Source organism: Schistocerca nitens, chromosome 6 (assembly GCF_023898315.1).
Source record: "Schistocerca nitens isolate TAMUIC-IGC-003100 chromosome 6, iqSchNite1.1, whole genome shotgun sequence".
Lineage (NCBI taxonomy): Eukaryota > Metazoa > Arthropoda > Insecta > Orthoptera > Acrididae > Schistocerca > Schistocerca nitens.
Genome location: NC_064619.1, coordinates 611,579,188 through 611,596,739, shown reverse-complemented (window position 1 = coordinate 611,596,739; position 17,552 = coordinate 611,579,188).

Genomic DNA, 17,552 nt, shown 5'->3' with positions numbered 1-17,552 from the left:
GTGGAAGGCACTAGTGTATTCATGGCTATAGATTCTTCCAGAGCGGAACTTCAGGGTGATCCACTCCCTCCCTTTCAGTTTAACATGACCAGAGATACTGTCCTAGATGAGCTGCCATCCCACATCACAGTTAATGCTGAGGCCTCTGCTGATGATGTCTTGCGCTTTGTCTCAACAAAGAAAGGTCCACAGTCCCAGATTGGCTCCACCATCACAGACCTCGACCACCAGTGGCTCCACATCAGTTTCTAGAGGCGTTTCTCCTCCTTCATGCTGGATGCTTCTGCCCATGTGTAGTACATTCACTGCTGGCCACACCGTCCCCATGAATGTGGGAGGTCTTCCGCTACCTGGATGCACAGTTCTCACAAGCTGTAGTGTTTGTTTATCTGAGCAGCCTGTCTTCGTCAGCTGGACACCCTTAAAGCGGTATCACGCTCCTCCTAGGCCTGCATTATGGCCAGTCCTTGAACTGCTCTTGCATTGGTACACACAAGGCCCTGGACGTATGCACCCAGCCTGTGGAAAGAAGGTGGGTCTGGCTGCTGGCAGACACCTCTCTGTACTACATCACTCTTCTGTAGGTAATGGGGGGCTTGGAATTGCATTGGCCAAATGCATGGGGCTAACCTTCCAGCAGAAGAGGCAGCTGGTGACGAACAAGCACATGCCCATCATCCACAAATACAAGCCTGGGAGTGATCACCAGGAAGTTTCGGCGCTGAAGCGGCTTCTCACGTGAATTGGCCACCTTGTCAAATCGCTGGCGCAGGTCATCAAGATGTGGGCTGTCCACCTATATATCGCCATCGATGGGGTGGCCCTCTTGGTGTCTACCCCAACACCTGGACAGCGCCACCACCACTACGGTCGTGATCACATATCCCACATCCATGCACACATCAACGCCTTCCCCATGAAGGTGAGTCGTATGAGGGAGTCAGGCACCAAATTGACTTGTGATTGGACTTAGAAGAATTTCTTAAAAGTGTTATTACACGGATTAGGTGGTAGTTTGTCAAATATTGTACCTGATGTGGAACTTCTTCCAGACGAGAATTAAATGTTGTACATAACTGATTCTGTCATAAATTGTGTGAACTCTGAAGAGTCACTCAGTATCTATGTTACTCGTAGCCACCTGGGCAGAACTGATGTAATCCCTTTTTCCTGCGTTAAGTGTTGTAGAACACTGAGGCCTACCAAACCTTATTGCTAATGTGTACCTTACAACAGAGCGCAATATCGCAATGACTTACGTACATTGGGCATACTGCTTTAGAGAACCACAGTGACACTACCGTGGAAATGTAGTTCAGGGTCACTCTGACCCTCGAGTTTTTTTTTCTTTATTGTGCATGCGCCACTGCATATACACAAACCGCTGCCACCAATTTCAGCACTGAGTGAGATCTAGTAGGGGCAGATGTTTGATGTGGTGAAACATTGTTGTTTAATTAATCTGACAGAAAATTTTTTTAGTAGTCACTGTGACCCTGGAGTACACATTGTGCAACTCAAAAAATTGTGCAAATGGCTCTGCGCAGTATGGGACTTAACATCTGAGGTCATCAGTCCCTTAGAACTTAGAACTACTTAAACCTAACTAACTTAAGGACATCACACACATCCATGCCCGAGGCAGGATTCGAACCTTCGGCAGTAGCGGTCGCGCGGTTCCAGACTGAAGCGCCTAGAACCGCTCGGACACACCGGCCGGCACATTGTGTAACTGTTCTGTCGCTGAGTGTGAGGTTCATTTACGTGACAATGGCAATAGGAATGACATTTTACTAATGAAAGACGTTAGGCGGGAAACTTTGTTAAAAGATGTCAATTGTGAAAGAGAGGTAAGTGACTTTCGTGTTGGAAACGATTCTGAAGGTGATGTTCCTGCAGTAGTTATGGAAAATGGCGAAACTGACCAATCTACCACATCTTCAGATAGCGATGAACAAACTAGTCGTCCACAGCAAGACTGGTTATTGTTGGAACATAGCTGCCCCTGATAGTTCATGCCTCCTAGCCGATAAGATTGTACTCCGTATTCCAAGTGTGTGGAAATAATGAATGTATTGACTTATGAAAACTGAGAGCACCTAAAACTATTTGTGTAATATTAAGTGAATAGCATCTACATGTAATTAATATCCTCTACATCTAATTAAACTGCAAGTAAAATATTTACATCCAGATCACTTTGTAGTGACTTCACTGAAATGTTATTAGTTAGCTTGAATTTTCGATTTATTAGTGCTAATATTGACTGAATAATACATGAAAGACGTTGAACAAAATGAGTCCAATTCATTGTAAAATATTCTGCTTTCAGGCAATTTCTCCGGCAAATAATTGAGGGTCACTGTGAGCCTGGTGTAAACTTCGTGTGACAATTTCAGAATTGTACATTATTAGGGTTAGGTATATACTTGAGCTCCAGATCACTGAAACGGCGTCACGTGATGTTCACCTTCTATAAAGTCGAATATGTAGTGTTGCCAGTCGAATAACTTTCCTGTGAAGAACGTAGTAATAAAACTTTCGTGAAAGAGAGCCTGAGTGACCCCTCCCCCCCCCCCCCCCGGGGCCCTTTAAAAATCTCACTCCCAGTAGAAAAACAGCATAATTTACAGTGATTAAAATTATTCTGGGTATTATGCCGCATCATTGCTAAAAACTAACAACAATAATAAACTAAAACCGACGTTTCGGCCGAATTACAACGGCCTTCCTCAGGGCAGGACTGGTTTTGGATGGGGTAGGTGCTACTATTAATTACAGACTATCAATGTCTGACGTCACAGTGACATCGAAAGTCTGTAATAAATAGCAGCACCTAGCCCATGCTAAAGCAGTCGTGCCCTGAGGAAGGCCGTTGCAATTGCGTCTGTTTTAGTTTATTATTGTTGTTAGTTTTTAGCAATGACGCGGCATAATACCCAGAAGAATTTGAATCACTATGACACCGGCCGCGGAAGCCTACGTTCTTATAACAGCATAATTTGTTTGGTAGTGTTATCCATTTCCACCCTGAACTAACCGTCCTGCGTAAAATCGTAGGTCACTCTTACACGTGAGTTTTGAGGGTCTCTACAGACTTGCTACATTACTACACGTGGCTGGTCATAGCCGCCTGATACTTTCCAACAAGAATGTACTTCCCGTCATGGCAAACTCCTTCACGGAAAGAAACGCTATATCCACCATGTTGGTTGACATCAATAGTTATAAACTGTAACAAGGTCCACTAAAAGAAAAGTCATGTCGAAGTAGTTTCATACCGAACTAAACATATTCTAATCCCGTGCCTCATTATGCAGTTTTCTGAATATATAAATTCATAACTTATTGGCAAAATAAGAACTACCTCTACATTTAAATAAGCGTCCTTTGGACCATATAACTCTACCAAAATCTCGACCCGTTTTTGTCACGCTGTAGTATGCGAATCGGGGCATTATTATGCATATCTGTTGGACATATGTAGCTTCTGATGTAAATTTCTGTACGTTACTTAGCGTGGCGAGGCAAATATCTGTCTATATCGAATGGGCGTAGACAGACAATTATGTGCTCTCTGTATCATGAAAGTGTCAGCAGGCACTATTGAAAGGGTGTTGTTTCATACATTTAATTAGTTGCTTACTCTACAATGCGCTCTGCGATAGCGGTTGTTTTTGGGTCTCTACTCAGACCTCTGGGATTCCATTCGCATCCATCTACATCACAATCATAACCCTGCAGGCCCATCATATTAATTATCTTCAAGTTACAGACCTGGCCCTGTAATTAGAGGTATGTCATTAGTATTAAAGCAATGGATAATTAGGATCAAACTCACCTACTTTGCGACGGACATGTGACGGAAGAGGAACGTGACGTTGTGGTCGATATTTGATTTTCTGGCGCACCAAACTGTCTCTTAATCATTCATCTGTTTCTCCGTTTCATAATCTCAATTAGGCAACGTGCACATCAACATTTGCAGCATCATAGGAGGCGAATTGGGAAGTGAGGATGTGCAACATGGGGTACATTTTGAATACAGTGAGGTTCGGTAGTTAAAATATGAATGGATCAGTTGATGGGTAACATCCTGAGGAACCAAGGAGTTGTCGGTTTAGTAATGTAAGCGAGGAGCGTAAAATTTTTAGAGCGAGAGCAAAGCTCTAGTACAGTAAGAAGGTACAGCTGGATGTGGGTTATTTATGCAGAGATGGACAGGTTCTCTCAGGATCGACTATTGGGAGTGCTGCATCAAACCAGTCTTTGGAATGAACACAACAACAACATGCCGTATCCATCATTATCAATTGCCCCAGATGAGACCATCGTGGTTGACCTCTCTACTGTGAGCGTGGAACAGGTTTGGAAAACACTGTACACTGCTCTTGATTATTTATCACAAACCTAGATGTGACTGCTGTTGTGGACTGTTAAGGCAGCGCAACACACACACACATTTACAGGGAAGAGTGGTAATAGAGCAGGCTGTGAGATGTGGATAAATAAACAAGGTAGGTCCCACTTTTCCAGTGGCTACGTGCAGCTGTGACAAAGTTAAATGTTAAACGGACTAAACTCTGCCAGCATGTTAAGGCGCCAGACGTGTTTAACATTCATGAGACGGATCCACCCGACCTGTTTCAGTACGTTGTCCTCGGTTATCGAATAGCAACAACGAACTGTTGATCTGAACGGAAGGAACGTCGTCGACTCTATCACATGCCTCCACTCCAAGAGACGAGACTGGTAAACTTAGACTGTAATTGCTAATTTATTTTCATTTATTAATACCTTTGTTCTGTCTGCTTATGTCTCTTTTATGTAACCAGAAATTCGTATTAAATTAACATTACAATACGCATAGTAACTGAGCAGGACATAATATTAATACTAATGATAGTCATAATAACATTAGTGGTAATAATTGTAAAAGTAAAAATAAGAACAGTAATAAAAGAGAAAATAAGCGTAGTGGTGTATAAATGGTATGATTGTATACGAAAATTCACTCCAATTACCGTTGTGTTAAGCAATGTTGTCATTAAATTCTCGTGGAATATTGGCAATGGCATCTAAGAACAACGTGTGACAGAAATCATGTATGGAGAAGCTGTCTGGTTTGGAGAAAAGCGAGAAGTAATCGGGTAACTCTAGGAGACGAGATGGAAGAATGAAATGATTAACAGATAATTTTTTTTTACTAATCCATAATTGTTCCATACATAGAGACAATGAGAGGTAAAATATTTCATTAAAATTGAAATCCTGGACTCTATGCCTCTTAGGTTTTTACTTAAGATAAATAGTTTGGGGTGAAAATGTTATCAGTTTGTTGTCGTTGTGATTGCAGTTAAAACAAGTAACTAAGAAAAATTTACGATGTACCACCAGTGAAACAGATTCTCGCAATACGCAGGCGCGACTAGATCGTCAGGTCACAATTAAAGGCCTCGAAAGTATCTTGGAGTTCCTGGTGATGGAGATTTCTCCCCAAAATTCGTATCGCAAATACGAAGTTAAGAAACCGAAATACAGACAGTTGACGGACATTTGTTCACAAAATATATATAGACAAGAGTGATTGTGACAGATATACTGCCGACCGGAGTGGCGGTGCGGTTCTAGGCGCCACAGTCTGGAACCGAGAGACCGCTACGGTCGCAGGTTTGAATCCTGCCTCGGGCATGGATATGTGTGATGTCCTTAGGTTAGTTAGGTTTAATTAGTTCTAAGTTCTAGGCGACTGATGACCTTACAAGTCGCATAGTGCTCAGAGCCATTTGAACCATTTGACAGATATACTACTATAGGACAGACGGGAGCTACATCGATGGCAGCAGGCTCATGTTTAATATCCATTTGGATAAAATGCTGGTTACAGGCTAGTTTGTTCCAGAGTCTGAAAAGAAGAAGGAGGTGGTGAAACATTTAGTATCATGTGTAGATATAGCCAAGGTGTTGAAACTCGTAATGCAGTTATGGAATGAAGCAGGTATTTCTTGCACGAGGAGAATTATTGAGGACACCAGTGACCAAGGAAAAGAGCATGTACACCATCGCGTGGAATATCCGGTCGCATACTCCATAGAAATGACTAACCAAATGTTACACACGCATCTTTTGCAAAGATTCATTGCTAGCTCGACTCGTTTAGTTCTCTCTACTCTTCCGTGTTGAACCACAGAACTACACCACGTTAATAAAGATTCGGCAAGTCTAAAGACTGCACAAGTTACCGTTTCATTTGGGGTTGATTTACTTACTAAATTTTTAGAATGCGTGTACGCAAGGGAGTAATTTCTTGAATGCTGTGATATTTTGTTCCAGCAAGATAAAGCCGAGATCGTTTCCTATTTTTTTTTTTTTTCAATTGTGATTGGATACCACTACGGAGTAGAAGAGAAACTGTTTCTCGGCACTGTTCTCTGATCAACTTGCGGTGTGGTATGAGGATGGCCTGTGATGTCTTAGGATTTCACTTGAGGTCCAGACTTTGTGTACCTAGTATTACTGAACAAAAGTCGTCATACGTATCTGATACAGCATCAGCATTGCTCTTAGTGCTAGTGCTTAGGTACAACTGGACGTCAATTACGTATGGATAGTAGAAACAAGAATGCAGAAGAAATGAAATATCTCTCACATGTAGCAAGAAAACAAATGGGCCATGACCCAAGGGGACTCAAGAGAGCATATTTTTTGTGGTGGCTTAATCTGGCTAATTGATACTTATGGTGATTGTTGAAAGATAGAAAACGTATTCCACAAATTTAGGTATTACAGGTAATATGGTGAACGGTCAATAGTTCCCTTGTGATTTTAGGTTATAATTTTTTGGCACTGGTCGAGTAAATGTTAGTAAGATTTGCACCACCCTCGAGTGAGACTGAGAAAGTCTGTAAGAAATGTAGCAATAATGTCATTACTATGTCCTAATGTGAAAGGAATATAAAGAGAGTCCGTAAAAGAAAAAAAAAAAATGAAGAAAATACGAGGTATGTCTACAACGTAAGTTCCGTATGGTTATGTAAAACAAACGTGTACAGATACAGAAAAAAATATGTATTGTAAAAAAATCTACAACTGTTAAACTACTTTTCCACATAGCTCCCGAAGTTTTGTAGGCACTTGTCATAGCGTGGCACAAATTTTTGTATGCCCTCTTGGAACGTTGCCGCCGATGTATTCAACGATGTTGTAACATGTTGTTTCAGCTCGTCATCATACTTGACCACCAAGGACAGATTTTAGGTGTAAGAAGAGATCAAAGTCGCTAGGAGCGAGGTCCGGGCTGTACGGAGGATGATCAAACGCGTCCTAATGAAATTCCCGTAAGAGTTGTTTGGTCACATTCGCCTTTGGGGGGAAAGGGGGGGCGGCATAATCGTGGAAAAAACACCTTTTAACAGTAATCCTCGGTGCTTGTTCTAAATTGCGAAGCGCAATTTCTTAATGGTCTCGCAGTAACTATGTGCATTTATTGTTTGGTCTCATGGTAAGAAACCAATCAGCAAAATGCTTTTTCTGTCCTAAAAAATGGTGCACATGACTTTTCGTTGTTTGCTTAGGCTTAACCTTCTTTGGGGATGAAGTGTGCCGCCCTTCCATTGATTGCTGTTTTGTTTCAGGCGTGTCGTACGATATCCAAGTTTCGTCCCCCCGTGACTATCTGAGAAAGGAAACCATCGCCTTCTTTATTGTAGTGTGTCAAGAACTGAAGTGCACTGCCCATCCGTTGTTTTTTGTGTTGTTCAGTAAGAAGTTTGGGTACCCAACTTGAGCATCGTTTTCGAAATTTCAGTTTTTCAGTAACCATTTCATGAATTAGTGATTGTGAGATTCGCGGAACTTCCATAGCAAGGGCACTAAGTGTAAACTTATGGTTGTGCTTAATCTTCTCTTCAATTGTGTGAACCAGTTCATCCGTAATCACATACGGGCGTCCACTTCGTTCTCCATCGTGCACTTGATCACGTCCTTCATTGAACAGTCTGACCCATTTTCTAACCATTGAATCACTCATCGCATTTTGTCCATAAACCTCGCAGAATTGCCGATGAATTTCTTTTGGTTTAACTTTTTTTGCATTTAGAAAACGAATCACAGATCTGATTTCACACGTTGCGGCATTTTCAATTACGGCTGACATTATAAAGGAGCACACGTCGGCAGCAGCGATCTGAAAATGGCGTACTTGTCTTCTCTTTGAGTCAGAGTAACTGCCGCGCATGCTCGGAACTGCGATCGTACCACTGCCGCGGATAGAAATACAAACGGAACTTAACTCTGTGGACGACCTTCCTATTATAGAAAGAAAACAAGAATGAGATGTTAAATCCGAGGAGAATTTGACAGGGCACTGAAAATCCTATATCGAATAAAGAGCCCTGGTGTAGACGAAATTACCTCAAAGTTTTTGACATCTCTCTGATGGACATGATATAGGCGAAGTACCCTCAGACTTGAGGAAGAATGTAATCATTCCACTTCTAAATAAGGCAGATGCTAACGGGTTTGAATACTGCCTAACCCAGAGTTTAAGTCATGGCTGCAAAATACTGACAACAACCGACTCCAGAAAACTGGAGAAGACGGGTGAGAGCCAATTTCAGGGAAGTTCAGTTTGGGTTCCGGAAGACTGTAGGGACACAAGAGACAACTGGGTTGCGAGTATCCTGAAAGGTAAGTTGAAGAAACTCCATCCTACGTTTACAGCATTTGCAGATTTAAATAAATATTTTGACAATATTGAGTGGATACACTCTTTGAAATTTTGAAGGTAGCAGGAATAAGATACGGACAGTGAAAAATTATCTGCAATTTGTACACAAACCAGAAAGCAGTCACAAGAATCGAAGGACTCGGCAGGAAAGCCCAACTGAGAATGGTTTCTAGCCTGTTATTCAGTTCCTGCATTGAGAAAGCTCTGAAGGAAGTGAAGGAGGAATATGGGAAGGGAATTAAAGTTCAGGGAAAAGAAATAAAACCTGAAAGTTTTTCCGATGTGAGTGAATGCTGTCAGAGACGGCAAGCTACTTGGAAGAGCAGTTGAACTGAATGGATAATGTAATGAATGAAAATTATGAGATGAGCATCAACAATAGTAAAAAAAATATAATAGAATGTACTCGAATTAGATCAGGAGATACTAAGGAAATTCAATTAGGAAACGAGAGCTAAAAGTGATAGATGAGTTTTACTACGTGGGCAGTTAAATAACTCACGATGGCTGTAGTAGAAAGGATGCAAAATGCAGACTCACAATTTCAAGAAAAGCATTTCTTATAAAAGGGGAATTTGTTGGTTCCTAATAACAGCTTAAGTGTTAGATATTTGCCTGGAGTGTAAATTTGCATGGAAGAGAAATGTGGATGATAAGCAGTTCAGGCAAGACCAGAAGTTAGGAATGTGGTGCAATAGAATAGTGCTTAAGATTATGAGGGGCCGTATCAAATGAGAAGGTCTGGATAGAATTGGGAAGAAAGGAATGTATGGGGCAACATAAGTAAATCGAAGGGTGAGCTGATGAGGAATAAAGAAAATATCAATTTGTTAATGGGAGAAAGTTTGGAAGGATAAAAATCTGTAGAGCGAGAACAAGCCTTCAGCACAGTAAAAATATTCAAACGAATGTAGGTTCAAGTATTAACTCAAAAATGAAGCGGGTGGGTCATGATAGACTACGATGGAGAGTTGCCTTAAACTCGTCTTATGAATGAAGATCACAATACCAACAATAACAACCGGCTGAAGTCGTCATTACCTACTGCCTCAGATGAGAGTGCCTTCCGTATTGGGCGTGCAGAAACAAATTTGTATAACTCTGTACATGTCGCGCGAAACTGCTACATTGTGCCTAACCATCTGACACTGCTTCAGATCTGACTACAACAGAGAACAATTATTTTAATCCGTCTGGAGAGGATTGTAAAATAGCACATGAGAGCGTCCAGTTCTCAAGTTGCAGACGTTTTACTTTGCTTCCTCCTGCAATTCCCAGTGTACTTGATAAAATTCAGTTGTTGGTTTTCACTTCAATTTTCATTCTGCAGAGCGTCGTTTATCCATCATCCGGCGTTGTTTCGTAGTCTGCAGTGGCGCCGGAGCGCTATCTGCTTTCACGGATCATTGTGGCACAACACTTAATCCTTCGTCCCTGAGTAGTAACGTGTTTGCATACCATGCGGCGGACCCGGGTTCGATTCCCGGCAGGGTTGGAGATTTTCTCCGGTCTTGGACTGGGTGTTATGTTGTCCTCGTCATCCAGACACGCGAGGAGCCCAATGAAGCGTTACCTGAAGTAAGACTTGCAACTCGGCGGCCTAACTTCCCCGAATCGGGTCTCCGAGCCATCAATGCCACATGATCATTTCATTTCCTTTTTTACTGAGTCGTTCCGTACCACAACTATTGGAACTGACAATTCCCGAGCCGACCATTAACGAACAAGCATCTGTTAGTGGAATCGGCCACAGAATATTTTTGTGGTCATATAAACTTCATGAAATGGCATCACCAACTTTATTATAACCGTGGCAGTATAGGAAAGAGTGCAGTATTCAGACTGGTGTTTTACATAGGATGATGATAGTATTAGACTACAAAATACAAACGACATCATGGCCAATGAAATCTTCGTAGGTTACCCTCGATTGGAAATGTTCTCTTCACACAGCGTTTCGACAAGTTCTCTTCGCGTTATCATAAGGCGTGTATTAGTAGTAGGAAACACCTCTAAACCTTGTATCTTGGCGACAATGCCACTCCACTGATAATATTGCAAGATTTTATGTCTGTGAAATTCAATGACGAACACTATAAATTCGTAATGCTGAAGGACTAAAATCCCATGGACTATTTACATCAGTTATTAGAAACATAGGTAATCTTTGATTGTAGGAGGGTAGGGGTAGGAATTTGGCAGAGATCCTTGCAAAGGAATCATCACCCAGACTCAGGGAAGCAACGGAAATCGCTAAATTTAAAAGGTCTGGAAGTAATTTGAAACTTCAGCGGTCCATTGATTCATCTCGGTAACAATTCATAGTTTTCAGCAGTAACAGCTGGCTTTATGAAACAACTGGTTCGCTATTATCCTGTTCCAGCCGCTGGGAGTCTTCTCCGAAGATGGCTTTATTGTTCGAGGAGAGCGGCGAGGGACTAGAAAAACACAATGTCTCCCAGATGACGACGGTAAGATGCTCTGTAGGAATACATTTATCGCTCTATGACACTCTAATGAAAGATAAAAGCCTTGTTTACGTCATACCAGATATCATTAGCTCCCAATCACAAAACACTGTTCTTACTACGAAAGTATATGGTTTTGAGTTAATTATCTAAGGTGATGCATGCATCATACACATGAAGCTAGATTCTGAAGTGATGATAAGGTGCTTCGAAACATGTTTCTACTGTACCAATGTTTTCATCATCTCTGAACAGACACCCAACGTCCTCAGTTATTTCCGTCATGCATTTAAATATCTGTATTTTATCACAGTTTTTACACTCTAGCGCCCTCTCTAGTACCCTTCAAGTTATTCTACGAGGTCTTAACACACAGCCTATCATCCTTTCCCTTTTCCCAGTCAGCGTTACCAATATATACCTTTCCTAGCCGACTCTGCGCAGAATATCCTGATTTCTTGTCCTGTCAGTCTACTGAATTCACGACAGACATCTACGTACCATATCTCAAACACTCGATTTCATTCCTTCCGATTTTCATAAAGTCCATGACTTTTCTCGGGGCGGGTCGGACTCTCACTACCCTTTGAACAATCTGTCCACCTACCTGAATAGGCTTCAGGTTATCCGCCCCTTCACTCTGTGACGGTTCAGAGCACAAAACCTGGGTGGACGAAAATTCGACTAAAAACCTACCACGCGAAGGCCACGTAGCTCCAGTCCATGGATAGCATCTGAAAGTTAATTAAACTATCGAGCGTTCGGGTTTCTTGCAAGAGTCGTTTGAAAAAATGTGTCTAAAATTTACGTTCTCTTATTGTCTTTTAAACAAAGAAAATGGCTAACAAGTCTGTATTTAATATCCCGACGTTAATAATGCCATATTACTGACTGTCCCTATTACAAGCTCACACCGGAAAGCAGCCAGAAGATAATTAGACCGAGCCGATATTTTAAACGTCCTAAACAGTCAATGACCTACGGCTACTTGCGAGTTAAAGCAGTCAGTCGTTCAGTAAGCTCCTTGTAAAAAAGCGATCGCCGTAATGTCTCGTTATCTACACGAAACACCCGAATCTCTCTTAAAATAAAGCACTCACAATATTCTAACTTTCACTAAATACTCAACACTGTAGTTGCTTTTCGTCAGCGATACAAGAACCGATCAAACGCGCGACTTGCTGCATTTTCGTACAAATGTGGTCAGCGCGGATTTAACATAATTGTTTACCACAAGACGGCTCCAAAGCGACTATACGGACTCATAGATCTGAGGCATAGCGCCCTAGGCAAGCGCACTGGAAAGTGCTCAGTTCCTATTGGCTAGTATATTAAGCAGCCAATCAGATCACTTCGAGCCCTTCTATACTGGCGGTATTTATAATGTCACACAATCAGATTAGCACAAATAATTTAGACTATAAATCTAGATATTCCGGAAATAAATAAAATTTAATAAAAACAAAATATGATGCCTTCTCAGAAAATAAATTACTAATAGACTGTATACTCAACGCCCCTTCTAGTTGCCTTTTCAAAATCAAGCTCGCTCGGATATACGTCACAAATTCCCCTATTGGAGAACTTTCTGATACATATATAGTTTTAATACAATATCACATTCTCACTCTACATATGTCCTCCATTCATTCACTCAGTCTCTCCAAAACTCTCAGTCAACCAAACAACCATGAAACAATAATTTTCCAAATTATTTTTAATCACGCCAGAAATCTTTAGTAATGAAGCTAAAGAAAATTCCAGAAAATTGGATTATGTGAACCAATACTCTTGGTTGAAGTTTCAATTGATACTATAGATGAACACATTATAGGACCTAGCTCGGTTTCACACTTCCAGCACCGTTATTATGTCTTTTAGGTAAAAATTTGTATCTTCGAAAGTACTGAAGTTATTGATCTGAAAGTTTAACAGTATGGTGGTGTTATCCACAGAACTTTGTATAGCAAGCATGGAAAAGATCGATTGATATTTAATAGTACTCCTTCAGATTCACAGAGAGTGCACGTAGCTTACTGCATGCAGCACTGGTGAAGTACGCCGGCCGCGGTGGTCTAGCGGTTCTGGCGCTGCAGTCCGGAACCGCGGGACTGCTACGGTCGCAGGTTCGAATCCTGCCTCGGGCATGGGTGTGTGTGATGTCCTTAGGTTGGTTAGGTTTAAGTAGTTCTAAGTTCTAGGGGACTTATGACCTAAGATGTTGAGTCCCATAGTGCTCAGAGCCATTTGAACCATTTGAACTGGTCAAGTACACCGCTCGCCGGACCCAGAAACCAGCGTCAGCTGTGCGGGCGTGAAAAACTAATCTCTGCTCTCCTCCCGGCTTCATGGCAAGCTGCGCTTTCAGTGCAACATGACAACTCGTAATAATTTCTTACGCTACACTTTCATATAACGCTGTCTTCCAAACGCACATGCTCAGAATTTTCTGCCTCAAATTAAGGTCTACGTTTGATACTTATAGACATCTCGTGCGGGCAGTTACCCCCGTGTCTCTATTTGTTACGTTCTTCTTACTTCGTGCGTCGTGGGATATTTTGCTACCAGGAGACCAGAATGCCTTCGATTCGTCTAATATCTGGACTCTAATTTCAGTGATTAGTCTTCCACAGACAGTAGCCATGTCAGCAACGACCTTTAATTCAACTACAAACTCTTCCCTTTCCTTAATTTCTTCTTCAATAGAAACTTTGGACAATTTAGGAGAAAAATGGCATCGCAGCCTTACATCCTTTTCAATACCAGCAGTTTCCTCATAGTATTCTATTCGTATTGTTCCGTCATGCTTCTTGTACAAATATCCCGTCATTCTATAATGTTACTTAAAATCCGTCTTGATTGCAATTTTTTTTTTTTTTTATTATTCATATGACCGGTTTCGGTTCATTCAGAACCATCTTCAGATCTGATATTTCAGTTACAGGAGTAACCCGTCCAAATCCAGCAACTTTCACATGCTACGTAGCATGTGAAAGTTGCTGGATTTGGACGGGTTACTCCTGTAACTGAAATATCAGATCTGAAGATGGTTCTGACTGAACCGAAACCGGTCATATGAATAATAAAAAAAAAATTGCAATCAAGACGGATTTTAAGTAACATTATAAAATCACTGATTGCGGTTATCCCGTAAGACATTATGTCTGTTTTTGCAAAATCCCGTCATTCCACATCGCTAATGCCTATTTTCTGAGGCTCTTGAACAACTATACGTTGATGTATACCTTTTCTACCTCAAAATACCCTAAGAAAGAGTTTTGACAGCATTGTCAACTGTATCGTCCGAACTACACCTAGATGACTTTACGTTTCCTGATGCCAAATTAATTATAAACTGGCAATCGTCACACGAACTTCTGAACTCGGGGATTTTCTTCCCACATTTCATCACCTTGCTGTCTGAGGCGTTGTCGAGTTCGAGGGTAACGCCGTAGGCGCCACTCTTTTAAACCATTACGGAGAAAGGCTATAGGCATCTATGAGCCAAATAACTTGTGCGTAGGTTCTTTGTAAAAGTTTCGTGTGAGCTTACTTCCAGCTTCAGCCAGCTTTCAGTACCATTAACGACTTGAGCCGCAGCGCTTTTTATTCTTCGTGAGAAATTTAAACAGTACATTAGATAGAAGCATCTGATTTACACTAAAGCGACAAAGTAAGTGTTATAGGTTTGCGTATTCACATACATAAATACGTACATACGCAGAATACGGCGCTGCAACGCCTATATAAGACAAGTGGCTGGCGCAGTTGTTAGATCGGTTACTGCTGCTACAATGACAGGTTATCGTGACTTAAGTAAGTCTGAACGTGGTGCTATAGTCGGCGCACAAGTAAATGGTTCAAATGGCTCTGAGCACTATGGGACTTAACAGCTGTGGTCATCAGTCCCCTAGAACTTAGAACTAGTTAAACCTAACTAACTTAAGGACATCACACTCATCCATGCCCGAGGCAGGATTCGAACCTGCGACCGTAGCAGTCACACGGTTCCGGACTGCGCGCCTAGAACCTCGGGACCACCGCGGCCGGCGGCGCACAAGCGATGGGACGCGGTATCTCCGAGGTAGCGATGAAGTGGGGATCTTCCTGTACGTCCATTTCACCAGCGTACCGGAAATATCAGGAATGCAGTAAAATATCAAATCTCGAACATCGTTGCGGCCGGAAAAAGATCCTGCAAGAACGGAACCAACGATGATTCAAGAGACTCGTGCAAATTGCTGCAGATTTCAATGCTGTGCCATCAACAAGTGTCAGCATGCAAACCATTCAACGAAACAGCATCGATCAGGACTTTTGCAGCCGGAGGCCCACTGGTGAACCCTTGATGACTGCACGACACAAAGTTTTACGCTTCGTCTGAGCCCAACAACACTGACATTGGACTGTTGACAACCGGACTGTTGATGAATGGAAACATGTTGCGTGGTCGAACGAGTCTCGTTTCAAATTGTATAGAGCGATTGGACGTGTACGGATATGGAGACAACCTAATGAATCCATGGACCCCGTATGCCAGCAAGGGATCTTCAAGCTGGCGGGGGCTCTGTCATGGTGTGGGGCGCGTGCAGTGGGAGTGATATTAGACCCCTCATACACCTAGGTACGACTCTGACAGGTGACACGTTCGTAAGCATCCTGCCTAATCACCTGCATCCATTCATATTCATTGTGGATTCCGACATGCTTGGGCAATTACAGCAGGACAAAGACACCCCACAAGTTCAGAATTGCTACAGAGTGGCTCGAGGAACGCTCTTCTGAGTTTAAACACTTCCGATTGCCAACAGACTCTCCAGACATGAACATTATTGAGCATATCTGGGATGCCTTGCAACGTGCTGCTCGGAAGAGATATCCATCCCCTCGTAATTTTACGAATTTATGAACAGCCGTGCAGGATTCACGGTGTCAGTTACCTCCAGCATCAGTTCAGACATTAGTCCAGTCCATGCCACGTCCTTTTGCGGCCCTTCTGCGTGCTTGCGGAGTCGCTGCACGACATTCATCAAGTGTACCAGTTCCTTTAGCTCTGCGCTGTATACAGGAGAACACAAAAGATGATTCCACTACCTCACTCCTATTACCATTTCGTTATCTGCCATTTCTATGTCGTTCCCACATTGCGCGGAAGAGCAAAATTATTGAGACCATCCGTTTAATGGGAAGTGGATTCACATTGGGAACCAAGTACAACAGCAATTTTGCGTGGCAAGGGTTCAAAAAGTTCTTTATACGATTACGGAGGTGCGTAGCACCAGATGTCAACACATGAGCCAACACACTTTCCGTAAATTATGGGCCCGTGCTTTGTGTGAACACTGATATGGTGCACTATAGCGTCTCCGATGTATTGCACCAGATTGAAATCAGGATAATTCGGTGGTCAGCAACTCAACGTGAGTTTACTATCGTACTCTTCAGACCACCGCAGCACGGTTCTGATCTTGTGTCACCCTAGAATGAAATTTTCACTCTACAGAGAAGTGTGCGCTGATATGAAACTTCCTGGCAGATTAAAACTGTGCCGGCCGCGGTGGTCTAGCGGTTCTGGCGCTGCAGTCCGGAACCGCGGGACTGCTACGGTCGCAGGTTCGAATCCTGCCTCGGGCATGGATGTGTGTGATGTCCTTAGGTTAGTTAGGTTTAAGTAGCTCTAAGTTCTAGGGGACTTATGACCTAAGATGTTGAGTCCCATAGTGCTCAGAGCCATTTGAACCATTTTTAGATTAAAACTGTGTGCCGGACCGAGACTCGAACTCGTTGGAGGATTTCATCGCTGTCGGGGATATCAGGCGTGAGGGGATTCAGGTGTTTCGTAAGAGTTTTTACATAGTGCACAGCTGTTATTCTGCCTTCACTTACTACCAGAGGTCCTGTGGAAATCGAGGTGAAAGTCACCCACTGTTCTAGATCCGTGGCTTGGTGCACGTTGCGAGTGAGAGTTCGCCTGAACAACAGCGTATCTAGACACAACCACCGACCTAGTGTAGCAAGAAACGTGATTGATCGCGCTGGACGATGTTTCTACTGATCTGCTGAGTAATCTCGCTCTTCCCATGCGTACTGTGATCGTAATTAAACAACACCAGACCATTTCTTGTATGCCGGTGATCTGGCTATTACTGCACAGGGAAAGTCCTTAGGGGAAGTAGAAGGGCAACCGGAAAACTTGTTAAACATCATGTCCGAATATTACCAAGAGGACTCGCTGAAACCAGTCTCCTTGAAAACACAGGCTAGCGTTTCCCACCTTCGCTCAGAACAGCAAACAGAAGCTGAACGTTACCTGGAACGGCAGCAATCTGGAACACAGCTAGAAAACGTCGTGTAGG